Source organism: Ctenocephalides felis, unplaced genomic scaffold (genome assembly GCF_003426905.1).
Source record: "Ctenocephalides felis isolate EL2017-DRISC unplaced genomic scaffold, ASM342690v1 CF-g0.4_SCAFFOLD_00512, whole genome shotgun sequence".
Lineage (NCBI taxonomy): Eukaryota > Metazoa > Arthropoda > Insecta > Siphonaptera > Pulicidae > Ctenocephalides > Ctenocephalides felis.
The window spans coordinates 1-13,526 of record NW_020536666.1 but is presented as its reverse complement, the minus strand read 5'-3'; the positions used below and the strand labels follow the sequence as shown (position 1 = coordinate 13,526).

Sequence of the window (13,526 nt, the reverse complement as noted above, 5' to 3'; positions counted from 1 at the left end):
TACATTCTATTAATATTCCAAATGCAAAGTTATAATATCTGCAATTATATAAATTAAATTAAATCAAAACCGTTCATTCAACTTCCTGCTCTAAAAATATATTTTATTTAGGTGCAAACGTCAACGACAATAAGAAGTGCCTACCAAGCGCGTGGCTCATTCCAATCTTTGATGATTTTTTATGATTTAACCACTTGTATTAAACCTATAATATTTTAGTATGATAGTTTATTTACCAATATTTACCAAAAACTAATCAGCACGATTCGTAAATGATATCTGTTTCGAAGGGTTTTTAAATTATGTAAATCGTTTAATCGCACTTTTCAACAAATTCTAAAAAAAAATGACTCTCCGTTTGTCTCACGAAAATCTTCGTGGAGTTTCCTAAAATATAACGTCGAAAAAACAAAATTAGCAAATCGGATTTTCTGTCGAAACAAACATCTCCTTCGGGAAGTTTGAAATACATTTTACACAATTACAAATACATTATTTCTAGCGTATGCCAAAATAATAAATAAGACTTTTAATGAAAAAAATGTAAAGACAATTATTAGCGAAAACGAATATGCGTGATTTAATTAATATTCTAGTTCTATGGAGGATTTCCTGAAAAGACGCATAAATTTAATTGTAAGAGGCAAAAGTTACATTATAGAAAAACGCCATGTCTGTACATGTGTGTATTATAAGAAAATAAAAATATCATACATTATTTTATACATATTTTTGTCTACAAGTGTTCTACCTAAGCATAATGAGCATATTTATAAAAAGGAGATATTCATTATAATTTACCGATTGCCCTGGGTACAAGGTTATTTACAAGAAAAAGCTGTCGTCTGAAACTTAAATACTTGACAAAACATATTGAATAAATATAATATACTTAATTTGCACATGTAATTGCATTACGTGTAAGGTACTAATCCTTTATTGCGGTTAGTAATATATAACTTCAGTATATAATCAATTTAAATATCCAAAAAAAGATTACAAGTTATCATCAGGATATGTTAAAATGACACATTTTGAATCAAAAACATTATATATATATATATATATATATATATATATATATTTATATTTTATTTATGTATATATCTATACATAAATAAAACTATTTGAGTCAAATAAATTAATAGATAAATATTTTTAAATAAAGTTACTTGTTTAAATCCTGTTAAAGTAATCCGTCCTTTAATTAAAACCATATATTGCACCAATCTCTAGATATAAAATATTGATCGAACTAAATCAGTATGCACTCTCAAACCTGTATTAAAAAGATCGAAGTTATTTAATATGTACACAATTATGAGTTTTCGTACAGACAACATTTTATAAATACTGCAAAATTAAATTAAAGTTCACATAAATATTTACAAGCACATATTCTCGCACTAATACATACTCATTTAATAATATATTTTTAATAAATATTAATTGCAAATATATCTGTAACAATGGATTGGCCCCATTCTTTATACGAATGAGCAATTATACAAAACGCACAAAATATAATAACAAACCAGACCCAGCCAAAAAACGCACAAATTAGTTTTACTGTATATATATATATATATATATATATATATATATACATATGTATATATATACGTATATATTAGGGTGGTCCTTAATATGGACATTTTCGAATTTTCTTGATCCCAGGGGCTGAAATGCTTCCAAATTGATAAAAAAAATCCTCTATAAGTTTTAGCTCTTTTTAAAATTTTAAAAATGTTTTTAGATATAATTTAGCGAACAAATGAATGAGTTTTATTGAAAATTCGACGCTCTACAAAACAAATTATAAAAAATCTGTTCTGTAGAGCGTCGAATTTTCAATAAAAGATGACACAAATTGTCACTTTTAATTCATTTGTCGCTGAGTTATACCTAAAAAACATTTTTAAAATCTTCGAATTTTTTTCCAATCTATTTCCATACAAAGCTTTGATTGAATTTTGCACTATCTAAAAGTTAATATTAAGAGCAAAAACTTTTAGAGATTTTTTTTTTTATCAATTTGAAAGCATTTATGCCCCTGGGAGCAAAAAATTCGAAAATGTCCATATGAAGGACCACCCTAGTATATATATATATATGAGTGAGTTCTTGAGGGCGATACATCAAACAAAGAAAAGCCAAAGATTTATAAAATAATCTTTATTTCCAAACGTTTCGACATTCAATTTAATGTCATCATCAGTGGATCTAAAAACAGTATGAAAATTAGCATATCTAGGTAATTATAATATATGTGGATTGGTAAAGTAACTATACAATAAGAGAAAAATTAACAAATAGCAACACTTAACAACAAATCAAATATAAAAGATAGGAAAGGTAGTAGAGACTAGAATTAAATAAATAATTAAAAAGTATAGGCAAAAATATTTAAGTACACTCATATAAACTTACGCATATATACATATATGTACGTACACATATACACACATATACATATATATATACATATATATATATATACATGCATATATCCATATACACACACATACAAACATATAATACACATATACATATACAGATACAACAATATATACCTATATATGTACACATATACATGTAAGACTATACACATATAAATATACGTATATACATATATGCAACGTGCATGCATATTCACAACGACGTACATGTACATGTATGAACCATACATATACTCATACCTATCTATGTAACTATAGCTATACACGTATACACATACATATACGCATAAACATGTATATACACATATATACACACATATATATATACATATATATACATACATATATATATATATACACACGATACATATATATATACATATGTACATAAATGCTCACAAATATATATATATATATATATACATATATATACATATATATATATATATACATATATATATATACATATACACATACATATATATATACATATATATATATATATACACATACATACATGCATATATACGTATATATAATTACATGTATACACATATAAATATGCACATACATACAAACATACATGTAAATAAGCAATATACATATATATACATACATACATACAAATACATATATATATATATATATATAAACATACAATATATGTAAACTCGTATATATGTAAAGCAAACAAATTATTTATGAAGATGGATAATACATATAAAATACAAGTGGACTTACATTACGTTGGTTAGTTACATATAGAGAAGTGTACAAAGCACTAGAGATTTGGCACTAACATTTATAACATAAATGTTAGTGCCAAATCTCTAGTGCTGTGTACACTTCTCTATATGTAACTAACCAACGTAATGTAAGTCCACTTGTATTTTATATGTATTATCCATCTTCATAAATAATTTGTTTGCTTTACATATATACGAGTTTACATATATTGTATGTTTATATATATATATATATATATATGTATTTGTATGTATGTATGTATATATATGTATATTGCTTATTTACATGTATGTTTGTATGTATGTGCATATTTATATGTGTATACATGTAATTATATATACGTATATATGCATGTATGTATGTGTATATATATATATATATGTATATATATATGTATGTGTATATGTATATATATATATGTATATATATATATATGTATATATGTATATATATATATATATATATATATTTGTGAGCATTTATGTACATATGTATATATATATGTATCGTGTGTATATATATATATATGTATGTATATATATGTATATATATATGTGTGTATATATGTGTATATACATGTTTATGCGTATATGTATGTGTATACGTGTATAGCTATAGTTACATAGATAGGTATGAGTATATGTATGGTTCATACATGTACATGTACGTCGTTGTGAATATGCATGCACGTTGCATATATGTATATACGTATATTTATATGTGTATAGTCTTACATGTATATGTGTACATATATAGGTATATATTGTTGTATCTGTATATGTATATGTGTATTATATGTTTGTATGTGTGTGTATATGGATATATGCATGTATATATATATATATGTATATATATATGTATATGTGTGTATATGTGTACGTACATATATGTATATATGCGTAAGTTTATATGAGTGTACTTAAATATTTTTGCCTATACTTTTTAATTATTTATTTAATTCTAGTCTCTACTACCTTTCCTATCTTTTATATTTGATTTGTTGTTAAGTGTTGCTATTTGTTAATTTTTCTCTTATTGTATAGTTACTTTACCAATCCACATATATTATAATTACCTAGATATGCTAATTTTCATACTGTTTTTAGATCCACTGATGATGACATTAAATTGAATGTCGAAACGTTTGGAAATAAAGATTATTTTATAAATCTTTGGCTTTTCTTTGTTTGATGTATCGCCCTCAAGAACTCACTCATATATTTCAACATCAAAATTAACTACTAAATCATATATATATATATATATATATATATATATATATATAAAATAGCACAATTTAAACGTTTTACAAAAAAAAAAACTTATTAAGTATTACAAAAAAATAATAAAGTTCTCAACCGCTTCCAATTGTTCTCACTGAACTATTTTAGGTGTATTTTTTCAGGTAATATTTTTACAATACTCAGTATTGTTTCCATAAAATGTTTAATTTGTACAATGTTTTAAAACTTACTGAATGACATACGGTGTCAAAATGTAAATGTATGTTAGTGATGTGCTGACTCAAAAATTTCCTGATTGGAATAATTCGAATATAAAAATCTGATTTGAATCAACTTATATCAAGTTTATATATGAATCAATATAAACCAAAAAAAAACCTATCGATTATATTTAGTAGATTAGATTAGTAAATATGATAAAAGATTGTAATGAAAAGTGTAGGAGTTCACCAATATACTGGACCAAGTAAATATTGTAAACATCATTTATCAAATAAAATATTTCACAAGGGTGATAAAAAATGGCTTAATTTCGAAGACAGTTGAAATATATTTTCAAATTAATTCTCAACAAAATATAACCAAACAAAATCATTTCATAATCTTGATTGATTTATTCTGATAAAATTTGAAATTCATGCTACATATGACAAAAATAAAGATAATTCACGATCTGAATCTATTAAATTAATATATGGTCTCTAATTCATCATCAAAATTAAGTGTTAATTATTAATATTTACGAACGGTTTCGCTTTCAGCGCTCCTTCTTTATTGTATCTTTTGATTTGAAGCAGAAATCTGATGGCTCTCATGATTTAATTAATCTTTTATTTATATGTCTATATTTACTAAAATTAATATTCTTCACATTTATTAAATCGTATGTTCAAACAATATTGTATGTCAGATTAATTACTAGGTGTGAGAAATCACAGTAAATAGTATTCGGCTAGATATGATTTGATTCGAATAAAGTAAAATCTGATGTGTATATATGTATAATATATATAATAACATGAGGTTTTTTTTCAGATAGTAAAATATATAAGATAAAGTTGTTCTTGGGCATCCATCCAATAATTAAAACAAATTTAGTAAAGAAAAATATCTTGTTTGTAGTAGCAAACGTTTCAAGCCTTGAATAGATAAATCTTCAGTGCATGGAAATAATTAAAAGAAAAACACAAAAAATGTAAACACTAATTAATGCCAAGTATACTTGCATACAAAATTCCAAGCAATTAATATGTCTCAATAACCAGAACTTTTATAAAGCTTTTCATTCATTTTATTTATTTTAATTTTTTATTAAATAATTAAAAACTCTTGTTATATAAACATGTGTTATATTAATTAGTGTTCACATTTTTTGTGTTTGAAGATGGGTCAAATCAAGACCCGAAACGTTTGCTACATCAATTAATACATTTTGTTTACTAAATTTGTTTTAATTATTGGATAGATGCCCAAGAATAACTTCATCTTATATATATATATATATATATATATATATATATATATATATATAAATATAAGTTATTAAAGACTATCTTACACTTTAATACAGAAAAATTTGTTATACAAAAATATTAAGACAAGCGAATAAAAGAAATTTCCGCACATAAACTCTGTTCCCATAAAATTATTTATATTAAAATAAATTATTTAAATTTTGTTTGACACTTAAGATAATACAATTCCATATCATACCTATCTTTACAGATCAAATCTGCATAATTATATACGATGTAGAAATTTTATAAGTAGTAAACTAATTTCTAGAGTATACATACTTATCTCGATCTAAAATCCCCCTTCTTCAATGTGGTCGTGTGCAAAATCAGCAAGGTGAATTATTAATTATTCTATTAGGAGACAACCTGATTTCCTTGTCTGGCACTTGGTCTTCATTGAAGAATATTTTAGTAATGACTATGTCACCAGTACTTAGGGTCTGACAAGACGCATCTACTTTTGAGCATTCATCCATCGTATTATTCACAAAAACATTATTTTCAGACTTAGTCGATATATGGCAATTACACTCACATTTCCTGAAAATTTGATGAAATAATCAGATATACTAAATACTTACGTTTTCGTGAAAAATCGGAAATACATAAAAAATCTAAAACTTCTCAAATTGATTTTTCTATAATAAATGGTGAACTAATTTAACAAATTTTTCATTACCATTTATCTAATTTTTACTTAAAAACGTAGTGCACAAGTTCTATAATTATATAATATGACAAATATAATTGAATAAAATGAATGAATAAGAAAATCAAAATCTCTAAATCTAGGTTGTGAGATATCAAAAGGGATTGAAAATCTAATAGAGATATCATAAATCACAAATAATAAATCAGTCTTAAAAAATATTTTAGTCAGAGACGGGTGATGTTTGCCATAAAAGAAACTCTACTGATAAGGAAGCTGAATCCAACCCTCAAAAAATTAAACATCTACAATTATAAACATATTTATAATTTACCTTGGATTGACTTCAGTACAAGTGTCTCCAATTAAGTCAGATTTGTCTGGTGATATTGCTGGAGTTAAGCTAATGGCATTATTACTCTGTAATAAAAGTAGCATATATAATATTGGCATACATACACATATGTATATAAATATATATTACTGATCTACATGCAATATATTAAGCAATATTTTATTATTAACTTCCCGTAGGGTAAGTTATTGTATTCGTCCAAAAATCGAAATTAAAAATTTTTCAATTTCATCACGTTTTGAAGGTTTATAAACATTTTGACATACCTCAGAGAAAATGGATGTATGTGTGTGCGCGTGTGTGTATGTATGTATGTATGTATGTATTGATACAATTTTTCGTCGACGTTTTCAGGCACACGAATCAACCGATTTGAATGGTTCAAAAAACATTCGATTCCTATTGATAGGAAGATGTACTGAATAGTTTTTGGCAAAAGCAGGTCCAGTAGTTTCGGAGATACGGAGCAAAGAGTGCAGAAAATAGAAATCGAGGTTTTGAGAGAACGGAGCTTCCGATTTGAATGATTCCAAAAGCATTCAATTTGTAATTATGGGTAGAAGTGGTGATTGCGATATGGGAAGTTCATAGTCCAGCCATTTTAGCTTAAATTAGGTAAGAATCTCGGAATTCGAGATACCCAGCTGTAAGTCTGTAAATACGTAAATCTATCCGATATGTGTAATAATTAACTTAATCAACCAAAATTGAGATTTAGCTATTTGAATATAATATTTAATTGTTTATTTCAAAAATTAATTAATTTATCCAGTTTAATTGAATTTATTTATGTAACTAAATTAATTAATTATATAATTAATAAATACTGACACGATTACGTATATTATATACGTTTTGATAACAGTTTTTACACAACCAGACTACTCGTTGGGTGACACAAATATAAAGAATCTATTTAAACAATTATCAATTCATTTCTGTGTACAATGCAGAAATTAACAAACTTAGAATAGCAATACTGTTACCAGAAAAGTACTTTTTTACTTATTCCAAAGAAATGGCTTCGCCGATCGTCTTGTAAATGTAATAATCGCAGTTCCTCCTTTCGAGTTTAATCCAATGGCTTTTAAGTTTGTAAACTTGCCCACAAAATTTTGACTTATCACATCACAAAAGCGACTTTAACACAAATTTATTCATTCTTATTGGTTCAAACTTTGATGAATTTGTAAACTTAAAACACTTCTCACAAGACCGTAAAATTTTAGTATGTTTAGTATGACCATGATCCCAAACATTATCAAATTAAAACTAACATATAACTAAAATTTCATCAAAATCGTACAAAAATTTGTCAACATTTAATTACGAAGGATCGCAAGCTAAAACGTGGACGAAAATTTTGTCGCATCATTGTTAACTAATCGATGCGGGTCGTTATTGAGATACATCGAATGGCTTTCGATTAAAACTCGGCTCATATAGATAATTTAAAAAATCGTCTAAAAGGTTTTTTCAACAGTAAATTATGAAGAAACGGCCCAGCAGAGCTTTACAAAAAGCAATTCAGCACTATTCTCGAATGATATCTTTCGAATGGTTTTTAAGTTTTCAAAATCGGCTCCGAATATTTAGCGAAAACATTGGCTAATAATTTTTGCACTTATCAGCTAATTAGAAAGAAAAGTTCCGGCCGATCGTTTCGCAAAACTGTTCAGTCCTTATTGAGTTTCATCAAATGGTTTTCAAATTTTTTAAATAGGTGCAGCCGTTTTAAGAACTTCGACGATTTGTCAAATTTTGACTCACATACGCACATCATTTTTCAATTTTAGCGCCGAACAATTCAAATTACTTAAAACGCCAAAAAAAATAGTATTATCAAATGGCTAAAACGTTAATTTCTTCTTCGTGAATTTAATGAAGTGACTACATAATCCGTGTCAATATCCATTCAATTACTCACATTAGCCCCAGGAAGCAAAGTTACCGCAGATAATATGGCCTCAAGTTTCTCAATTTTTAACAACCGATCCATCGAATTATCAGCTATGATTTCGTCCATCAGCTGCATACTTTCAGTCAAACTTGGAGGTTCGGATGTTCGAGGTGAAAAAGCGCCTAAAAATAATTAGAATCGATATTCAGCTTACCATTCATTCAAAAACTTTTTATAGTTATTTTTTTAGTTAATATGAATGACTTTTTTAAACTTTTATATTCATGTTAATATTTTTATAATCACTTTATGAATAAAATTACACATCACCACACTAAATTCGGCATAGTATCTAATAGCGTAGTACTGAGCTATATTCAATAATGATGTAAAAATAATTGAATTTCATAAGAGCTTAATTAATGATTATATTACTTTTACTTCAATACATGCAGCAGAATTATTTTACCTGTCAAAGAATTATCAGAATAACTTTCAAGACTGTTGGATTCTGGATCAGCATTGTCAAGATCGTCTTCTGAGTCGCTTACATCCCTGTAAAAAAAAGACAAATTAATAATGTCAATATTTAGTTTCTATTATAATATAGCAATAAAAAGGCAACTGACAAAATAACTATTTCTGATTTTCATTTTAAAAACGTTACTTCATATAACTCACCTTATTTTTTTTCCTAAAATATATACAATATTTGTCTACACAAAAAAAAATCGATTTAACTAACAACCTAAATTAGTATTTTTAAATATATGATTACGCATTTCGATTGCAATACTTTCAATATATAAAAGTAAGAACTTCATGTTTAAGAAATTCAAGAAGAAATTTGATATGTACTGAAATGATTGATTAGATTAAAAAACTGATATAGATATAAAATAAATTACTTGTATTGGCCTATTCCTTCAAGTTTTTCCAATTTCTTAGCAACCTTGTAAGAACCTTTGAGCTTATCTTTCTCTCTTCGGTTAAATCCAGGTACCTAAAAATTCAATATTGTTTAAAAATTCATTTTTGAAGAAATGAAATAGTACACATGATAAAGTGTCCTTGGTCAAGAACAAAATAAACTAGATGTAAGTGGCATTTAGTATGTTCATTAAAACCAGAAACTCTATGATGATATAAAGTTTCTTCAAAATCCCATTTTTTTAACAATCAAATATAAAGAACGACCCGACTGATGTTTGTTAAACACTAATTAGCACGACTCCCAATGATAATAATATCTTTGAATAGTTTTTGAATTTTCAAAATCGGTTCAGTCTTTTTTACAAAAATGCTGACAAGAAATTTTCCATTTTTCTCCTAATTATAAAGAATCGGCTCGACCGATGGTCTCGAAAAACTAAACAACTCGGGTGCTTATCGAGTTTCATCAGATACCTTATAAATTTTTGAAATCGGTTTAGCCTTTTTTATGGAAACGTCAATGAATCGTAAAAAATCGACTCAAATACTTCTAAATTTGATCTCAAATGATAAAATGACTTGAAATACAGAAATGAGCTAGTCGGATTTGTTCGTAAAAGTAAAGAGTTAGTAAAAATTACCTCAACAGTCTTATTTCCCTGTTGCTCAAAACAACATTTTTTGCTAGAGTTGCTTAATTTAGTTTTCAAATCGGCGACCTCAGTTTGGACCTTTCGTAGCCTTTTGCGAGTTTTGACATCAGCCGGGCGGATGTGAAGAAAAACTTGCTCACTGCACAACTCCTGGAGAAGATTTCGATTTTCCGCTTGAATAGCACTGAAAAATATACAAAGATAAATAAAATATATTATTGAAGTAAACTTCTTTAAGCGCGACAAGGATGTAAATCCGTACAAATGCAACGGAAGTGCGTTACGGCAGATAAGATAAGAGTCGAGTGCCAATAATTCGTCATTCGTTCTTGATGATATCATTTCTATAAGGGTCAATTGTGATTAGTCGTCGCGTATGTGAGATCTGTCGTTGTATGCGTACCGGCGTCAACGTTGTAGGCGTACCGATATCAACAAGGAAATCGGTATAGATAAATAAGCATTTTAAAGTTACATCGTAGTACAAATCTTGATTTAATAAATAATGCCTGAATCAAAAGAATATTTTACGCTGTTCTTTGAAAATAATAAACAAATAAACATTTGTGCCGTAAGTTTATTGATTGGAAATTATTTCTATATTATTGATAGTTTCTATAAATCTTTGAAGTTATTGAAAAGAAAAATCTTTTTTAGGCAAAACAGCTGTTGCATGAAGTTTTTCAAACACAATTATTACATGATGATTGAAGTTGTTAAAACAATATTTGTTTAGGCGTTGTTTAACATAATCCACTGTGTGAACAAATATTATAGAAGTTATTAATCAGCAATTACTTCATTTCTCTAATGAAGGTTTATTTCTAAATGCTAATTACAATGACAAATCGTTCAGGTCACATTTGAAGTATGACTTTAATTACATTATTGTTTTTAAATATTATACATATTTTTAATGCTATTATAAATATATAATTTATAATTTATCATTATATAAATGTGTATAATGGTTGACACTAATAAATGTGTGCATCACGAGGGTTACTAATAAACATTATTCAAGATTGTTATATGATGTATTTATTTTTACTTAAATGCCATCTTGTACAGTAGCAAATAAGTTTTACTTCAATCGCGTGTGAACCTTACGCGCACTCTTTTTTATATAAGTAAATTTAATAAATCTACAACGCAGTATACAGCAAACCAAGTAAACCAAGAAAAAATTGATGCTATACCTGTTCATATGTTTATACAAATGATCATCCATAAGAACCAGAACATCGGCGGCTGCATAAAGCAGCATGTCTCTAGTCATTGGTCGTCGTGCCCAATAACGCTGATCGCGGCGGTAAATGTTCTTCAACTGCTCTTTCATTGGATTTATTGGTGCATCATAGAGTTCACATAGAGCATTTAGTGAGACGTTCTTCACTTTATAAACTGGCTTGCCCTGCTCTTCCAACTGCAGTACGGCGTGAGCAGCCTGATTCAATATGAATTAAATTTATAAAAATACATAACCATAAAAACCCATCTGATCTGATCAGATAAATTAACTAACAGTGAAAAAAAAAAATTTAACTTACTGTAGGATAAGTTATTGTAATCGTCCACAAATCGAAACTGAAAATTTTTGCATATCTTTACGTTTTGAAGGTTTCTAAACATTTTGACATACTTTTAAAAAAATTGATGTATGTGTGTATGTGTTTCTTGACTTACAAGTAGAGTAAAATTGTATAAATTTTGAATATTAGAATGCAATTATTTCACAAGTACCATATCAAATCAACACCTTAAAAATGACTTTTATACTAAAACAAAATACAGTGGTTCCTCGACATACGAGTTTAATTCGTTCCGTAACCACGCTCGTTTGTCGAATTGCTAATATATGTCCAGAAATTTAAGCTTAAATTAGGTGAGAATCTTGGAATTCGAGATACCCAGCTGTAAGTCTGTGAATACAGTATATTGATACCCTAAAAGTTGCCTCAAAACCTACACGTAGGTTTTGAGACAACTTTAGGGTGTCAATAAACAGTATTTACTGACTTACAGCTGGGAATCTCGAATTCCGAGATGAACTCACTATAATGACTGGACTATTTATCAACACCTATTTAAACAACGCTCATACGTCCCTCGCAACCCTCATATTTTTTAATAATTTCATGCTTTAAGAGATATGGCCCTTTGGGCCCACAGTTATAAAAGTAAATATTTTGTAAATGTACTGAAAGCAAAAAAACGCGGACTCAACATATATAACTGAACAATCACTATTAAAAATCACAATTAAACTCACTGTTAAAATAATCCTCAATATATTCGCTTGGGTAAATTGTTACTACACAACTAATATTAATATATAATTGAAATGAACAACTATAAAATAATTTACTATCACAAAACAAAAGTCAAAATATTTTATGGTAGTAAAATCATTGTTACAACTGACGGAGAAAACTCTTACTCGCTCAAAGCTCGTATCTTGAATTTTGCTCGTATGTAAAAGCAACAAATCGCTCGGCTCGTATCTCAAAAACTCGTATGTCAAGGTACCATTGTATATTATAGAAAAAAAATGTAAATGTATATTTAATTTACCTGAGTGTCAAAAACATTCTTTAAGGTTATTCCAAACTGTTTGTACAAATTAATGGAATCGTTCCTGCAATCATGAATAACTTTTATCACATGCTCGCACTCAAGTAGTGTCTTCAATCCTCCTTTCGTAACAAAGCTGGACAGTATAAGCCAAACGTCGAATATATACCTCTCCCTTCATTGTACAAATCTGCAACAAAGAAAGTTGCCATTGGCTCCTAGATTGATACCTTCGCAGTCAAAGGAGATAACAGGTTGATCGGTGGCAGACCCTGAACGAATGATTGAAGTCACAATAAGTAAGCAATCATTCACAGTATTGACAAGTCTCGTAATTTGTAACACTTTAATTTTCCATGTGTCACCAGTCAAACAATTGGAAGTGGCTGATTTATCACAATGTATTTGGGAAGTACTTTTATCTTTCTCCATATTTTCTGCTAAAGTTTTAATCACTAAATTGTTTATGCGTTGTTTGAGAGTTTGATTCTGAAT

General features: G+C 27.5%; 1 pseudogene; it reads right to left on the bottom strand.

The window, feature by feature from the left end:
• Window positions 1-1,165: 1,165 nt before the first annotated feature.
• LOC113365690 lies at window positions 1,166-13,520 on the bottom strand (annotated as a pseudogene).
• Window positions 13,521-13,526: the final 6 nt, after the last annotated feature.